Source organism: Pan troglodytes, chromosome 6 (assembly GCF_028858775.2).
Source record: "Pan troglodytes isolate AG18354 chromosome 6, NHGRI_mPanTro3-v2.0_pri, whole genome shotgun sequence".
NCBI classification, from domain to species: domain Eukaryota; kingdom Metazoa; phylum Chordata; class Mammalia; order Primates; family Hominidae; genus Pan; species Pan troglodytes.
This window is the reverse complement of record NC_072404.2, coordinates 105,022,383-105,029,336: the sequence shown is the minus strand read 5'-3', so window position 1 is coordinate 105,029,336 and position 6,954 is coordinate 105,022,383.

Sequence of the window (6,954 nt, the reverse complement as noted above, 5' to 3'; positions counted from 1 at the left end):
CAACAGACACTGGGCCCTCCTTGAGGGTGGAGAAAGGGAGGAGGAAGAGGATCGAAAAATGACCTCTTGGGTACTATGCTTACTACCTGGGCGAAGAAATAATCTGCACATCAAATCCTTGTGACATGCAATTTACCTATATAAAAAACCTACACATGTACCCCTGAACCTAAAATAAAACTTTAAAAAGTGTGTGTGTGGAAGGGGGCTTTTAATTTAAGGCTATCAGGGTAGTTCTTGAAACTTAAATGTAGAAGGTACACCTGAGCCTAATGAGGGACTGGGACCAGGAATCCGGTGCCAAATGGAACAAAGGTTACTATATATAGCCCTTCAGAGTCACAAGATATATGGCCTTTGCTTTTTTATGTGCATCGCCTTTGACTTCTATTTACTTAATGGCTTTCTCAGCTTCTGAGCCCACATGGGCCAAACATAATTGCTGCAGAATGGCATCCTCAACTTCAAAGCCAACATCATCTAGGTCAGAGGGGAACCATCAGAGACTCACCAAATTTCTGAGTCCCAGTTCCAGTTACCAGAAGAGAGGATCCGAGAGCATCAACTTCGGTCAGGTGTCAATTTTGGTTAGATTTTCCCTGGTAAGGATAGAGGGGTTGTGTATAACAAGCAAAGCAGCAGAAGCCTTTACTATGAGCAGAGAGTGAAAGGTGGTTCCCACAGAAGGAGGGGCATAGGCTAAGCAGAAATCCTAATAGGTGTCCATTATACATTTTTAAAACAGATATGTTTTGATCAAGGGAGGTATAAGAAAATAATTCCAGGCAGAGGAAAGAAAGCAAGCAAGCACAGGTCGTGCCTGAATAGCAATATATGATTCAATTTAGCTAGCAGAGGGGAAGTGGGGAGTGCAATATAAAATAAGGTTAGAAACATAGATTCTATGACCTTCAGACCTAATCCCCATCCTTCATTTTTGCCCCTTGGTCTGAAGCAGCCGGCGTTCTGTTTGTGCTTTTCTGATGGTTGCTGTGTTTTGTACTGGTTGGTTGCTTAGGATTTGGAAGCCAACCTGTTAAGACCTGTCTGCAAAAGCTTATGGAGGTAACATACAAACAGGTTTGTATGAGCATCCAGTCTCCTAAAACTGTACAAGGGAACATTTAATATCCTAAATCTTCAATTAAACTGGTTTCATAATCATTTTTCCTACTGGGGTTCAACCCAAATTTTTACTTAAGAAATGTTGAAAGTACTTGTAAGAGAAAAATTAATTTTTCAGTGTCCAGTATGATACCAAATCTCAAATACCATTGCTTGACAGATGAAATGGTTTTATAAGAAAGTAGAAAAATTTCCTGAAAAAATGTCAGAGTAAAAAATATATCAAGACTCTTTGACAGAACTAATAAAATTGATAAACATCTCTGAAGATAAATTTTGAAAAGGTGTGAAGTCACTAGTAAACAATATTAGGAATTAAAAAATCAATGGTGCTTCAAAGATTAAAATGATAATAAGAAGGTATTATGAACAACTTTATGTGATACATATAAAGGCTCATATGAAATAAATAAATCTCTTAAAAAATTTTACTTACCAAAATTTACTTAGGAGGATATAGAAAATGTACGGTCTTATAATCATAAGAGAAATTGAATCTGAAGTTAAAAATCTTCTCACAGAAAAGCCAGATCTAGTCAGCGTTGCCAGCAGTTTACAGCAAATAAGGAAGAAATAAGTGCAAATATTCAAGAAAAAAATAATTCAAATCTCACACAAATTATTTTGGAATGTAGAAAAGTGGGAATATCCCTAGTTTACCTTATTAGGCTACTTTAACTTTGATAGAAAACCCAAAAAAATGTGAGAATGGAATCATAAATTGCAGATCAATCTTGCTTATGTACATAGATATGACAATACTATGCAGAAATAATAACATAATACAGAAGTGTGTGTGTGTGTGTGTGTGTGTGTGTGTGTGTTAAGATAATGCTTCATTTGCTGATCCCAGGAGAGCAAGTTTGATTTTACATAAGAAATAAATTATTGTATATCACCCTATTAATACAAGAAAAGAGAAAATTATGTAATCATCTCAATAGATATAGAAAAGGCAATTGATAAAATTCCCCATCTTTTACTAAATGAAAACAAAATAAGCTAGAAATAAAACAAAACTTCCCTAAACTCACAAAGAGTACCGACAGAAAACCTACAGCTAACATCGTATTTAATGGTGAAATATTGAAAGTATTCTGAGATTAGCAACAAAACAAGGCATCTACTAGCCCCACTTGTATAATATTGTGCTGGAAGTCTTAGCCAACAATGAGAACTGGAAAGAAAGAGAAAAAAACTGACATTTTTTTGGAGGTAATGTGTGTATTAGAATTCAAAAGACCCTACAAATACATTTCTGAAATTAATAAGATATTTTAGCACAATTCCAGGATATAAAAATCAATATACAAAAATAAGTTTCAACAAACAGAAAATGCAATTTTTAAAAGATATTTTAAAAACATCAAAATTCTAAAATGTCTATAAATAAATATAACAAAATTTTTCAAGTACTTCATAAAGGAAAGTATAAAGCTTTTCTTTATAGAGCAAAGAAAACCTTGAAAACAGATATAATCATCATATATATAGACAAGAAGACTTGACCTCATAGAAGCACCGATTCTTCTACCATTGATAGGTAATTTCAAAGATATTCCTATTAAAATCTCAACCGGAGTTTTGTGGTGCTTGATAAGCTGATTTAAGACATTTATATGAAAAAGCAAATAGCCAAGATGAAGAAGAAAAAGGAGTACTTTCTTTATCACATACTTAGCAGCATGATAAAGCCATAATAATTAAGAAAGAGGGGTGTTTTCAAGTTTCTACTGAAACAGACTGGAAAGCCCAGAAACAGATCTACTTACAGGCCTTTGATATATGACAGAAGGTGTGTAGCAAGTCATTAAAGAAAGAATAGACTTTGCAATAAATTATCCTGGCACACTTGAGTATCCACAGGTGAAAAAAATTAAAATGTCTCCCTATTATATACCATATATAAAAACCAGTTCCATCAAATTAAAGTCTTAGATGAGAAATGCAGTGCTAACAATGTAGAAGAATGTCTTTATGATCACCATATAGGGAGGGATGTCTTGGAATCCACACAAAAGTCATAAAGGAAAAGTGAAATTCTACCATTTCATTCAAAATATATGAAGATAATTAAAAGAAATACACAAACTAGGAAAAGAGATTTTTAACATATAAAACTGATAAACTATGAATATCCAAAATATGTACCAAAAAAAACACAAACAAAGCACTCTCCTGCAAATCAATTAGAAAGAAAGAAAACAATCCAATAAAAAGGGCAAAATATTGAAAAAGAACTTCACAGATGAATAATCATAGGTGGAAAGAAACATGAAAAGATGCTCAGCTTTGTTAGAAATTATGAAATGTAAATTCAAGCTACAGTGAGATAATATCACACTCACAAAACTGATGAAAATTAAAGTCTGGCAACATTGCATGCTGATGAGGATGTGGGAAAAGAATGGATTTTATACTGCTTAAAGGAGTATCAGTAATTGCTGCAACCACTTTAGAACAGCTTGTCATTTTCTAATAAAATTGAAAATGTGTGTTACCATGACCCGTATTCCATCCTGGATACATGTGCACCTATGCACCAAGGGAAATACCCAAGAATGTACATAGTAGCGCTGTTTCTTATCTCCACAAATTCTAAACAAACCAAATGCTCATCAATAATAGAATAGATAAATAATTTGTGTTTTACTACAATGGATTAGTATGCTTAGTAAAATTTAATGAATTTCAGATACACAAAACAACAAAAAAATTTGCAAAAATACACACAGTATGATTTCATTTCTACAAAGTCGACATGTTCTTTAGAGATTCAAGGAAAAAGTAATGTTACTACGAAATGAAATAAAATTATAAACACAAAATGCTGGATGGTAGTTTTCTGAGAAAGAAAGTGAGAGAGGATGAGACAGTCACACACAGAAACTTCAAAGTTCTTGGTAATGTTCTTTTTCTTGCCTGGAGTAAGTAAGGGGATGTTCGCTGTATTTAGTCTTTACATGTTATACCTATTCCATACGTATTTTTATAATTACTCTTTCATTTTCTAACATTTTTAAAATTGTTTAAGCATATCAAGCACAGTAACAACTTTTCAACCTTCGACAGTAGCACCGTATGAGGCAGTCTATGGCCAGGTCCAACAATTTAACCAGCTAAGACTGGTGGCTACAAAATCCCAAACACAGAGATAGATGCAATGGACCATGTAGCCTGTCACGCCCAGTCACCTCATCTAATTTCTCTTGTTCCAATTCTTCTTTTGCCAGCCCATCCCCAATTATGAATTTAACATCCCACGTAGACTTTCCCACAGGGAGAGAAGGTACCGATCAGCACACATGAGTCACCAGAGAGCTTGATAGCTCCATTCCTCACTGTAATTTAAAGCTGGCATTCTGGCTGATATTTCAAGTTCTGTAAGCATCCTCAGGGACAATCTATGCCTGGCGAAGAGAAGATGGAAAGATGAATCATTCCAAGGACAAGTGGAGGGGGAAGCTGAAAAGGAGGCAGAACCTCGGAAGGGAAGAAAGTGTCATCCAAAGCCACAGCATTCAGATGCAGTAACAAGGGACCATATTATAGGGGCACTTCAACCGGTTGCAGGCTGAAAAGTGAGTGTTTACAAAAGCAAAAATTCACCTTATAACGTAGGAAGTGCTGTAGTGGAAGATAGTGTCATGTAGTGGAAAGAACAAGGTTTTTGATCTTGACTAAAATATTGGCTTCCTCACTCATGAGATCCCTGAGTCTCAGTACATTTACCTGTAAATAAAGATAATAACACTGGGGTGATTAAAGATGAAACACTGCAGCTATTCTCAAAGGAAGGCAGTTTGGTGAAGTAGAGGAACCTGGGTTTTGACACCAGACCCAGCCTAATTCTGGCTCCTCTACCTTCTGGTTATATAGTGGATCCTAGACTCATTTTTAACATCTATAAAATGGGGTAATTCGATCTACCTTGGAAATGTCATGAGGTTTAGCGATAATTAGCCCGATATTAACACTTAGGAAATGCTCAACAAAGGTGAGATAATATTACTATCACTGGATGTTGATTAGCTATTTAAAGATTAAGATCATAAATGACAAGTACATGGAGCCAGAAGGATGCTGGCTCCACAGAGAGATGCTGGGACAAGGAGAAGGTGTAGTCACAGTGATAAGCCACAGAGACAGCAGTCAATAGCCAGGCAGGGCTGACTGTGGTTAAAGTAAGGAGGAGGCACAACGCAGGAAAGAAATTGGCCTCAGATTAGTCTGGTCATGGGCATCAGCAACTCAGACATGGGGAATTCTGACCAAGGACAGATATCTATTCACTGAAAAGGAGAGTAGGAAGAAGCTGTACTGCCAGCTTCAGTCCTAAAGAAACTTGGGTGGCAGGTGGGTAATCAAGATAAGGACGAACCCAGATGTAGTTGAAAGGCAGATGTCATGGAGACTTAGATGCTGGAGCTTGGCATAAGTCAAAGTATTCAGTAAAAGGCCACAAGATTACAGCTAATCTGATCAGACACAGAGCTGGGTTTGGCTCCTTAAATATTCTTACCAGGCTAAGGTAACCATTTTCTCCTGTGAGAAAGAAATGTTCAGGAGCTCTTAGCCGACCTGCGGTACAATGTCTTAGGAACACCTGCTGGTAAGGGGATGGAGCATTGCTTAACCTTGGGCTATAGTACACAAAGCACACAAAAAAGTTACATGAGACGGCATGCTGGAGAGAAGCTACACACTAGCTACTCACACCATGCAGACCAAGGCCAGGCAGAGTCCTAAGCATGAGTATATAAAGCAGATTTTATACCTGGGGTAATAGCTATACAAACAAAGGTATCTACAAATGGCATTTTGCAGGGTGTGTGGGGGCTTGAGAAATAACATGTGGACGGGAACAAAGTCACAGAATTTGCTTGGCATCACTATACATGCGTCTACAAATCTCAGTTGCAACAGTGAAGAGGCTTTATCTGCAATAATCCAAGCAGATCTCATCTTCAGAACCACAGAGTGGCAATAACGGCCCATAGTAGAGCTGATGCCCATACATGCTCCAATCCCGAATCCACACCCCTTAGCCTGTGCCAGTTCTCTAGCTCTCAGGAATGGCAGAGCAAAATGCTATTTGCAAAGATGTCTGCCTCTGAGTTTCTGGCTATAGTGAATACACGTTTGGTGCATGAAGAATAAAAATCAATTTCCTAAAAGAACTATGAATACAAAGAGTGTGTCATCATTTCTCTGAATAGTTTCATAAGTATGGTCAGCTTGGAAAATAACTTTGAAGGAAATACAATTGCGTTTCATGAATGGAAAACTAATGTGGTTTTAGAATAACTCTTTCAAGATAGTTTTTATTCCAGCTCACCTCACACTGAGGACCTTAGAAGTGTTCAAATACATCCTGGCCAATATGGTGAAACCCCATCCCTACTAAAAATACAAAAATTAGCCTGGCATGGTGGCAGGCGCCTGTAGTCCCAGCTACTCGGGAGGCTGAGGCAGGAGAATAGCTTGAACCCAGGAGGTGAAGCGAAGGTTGCCAACATCGCGCCACTGAACTCCAGCCTGGGCGACAGAGCGAGACTCTGTCTTGAAAAAAAAAAAAAGAAGTGCTCAAATACAATAAATATTTGCTTGCACTATTTAGGGTTTACTCTATTGTCCTAATTAATTTCAGCATGTGCATTATGTTTTGGGATACAGTTTGTCACTTGGCTTAAACAAAGAGCACTTAGATTTTACATTTGGTAGGAGGGGAGTTTCTTCCCCTATCACGCATAATCTCTCTTATCAATCATCAGCACTGCCTAAATGTCACCTGGATGCTCTTGAGCATTAACAACAAAGGACTGTTTT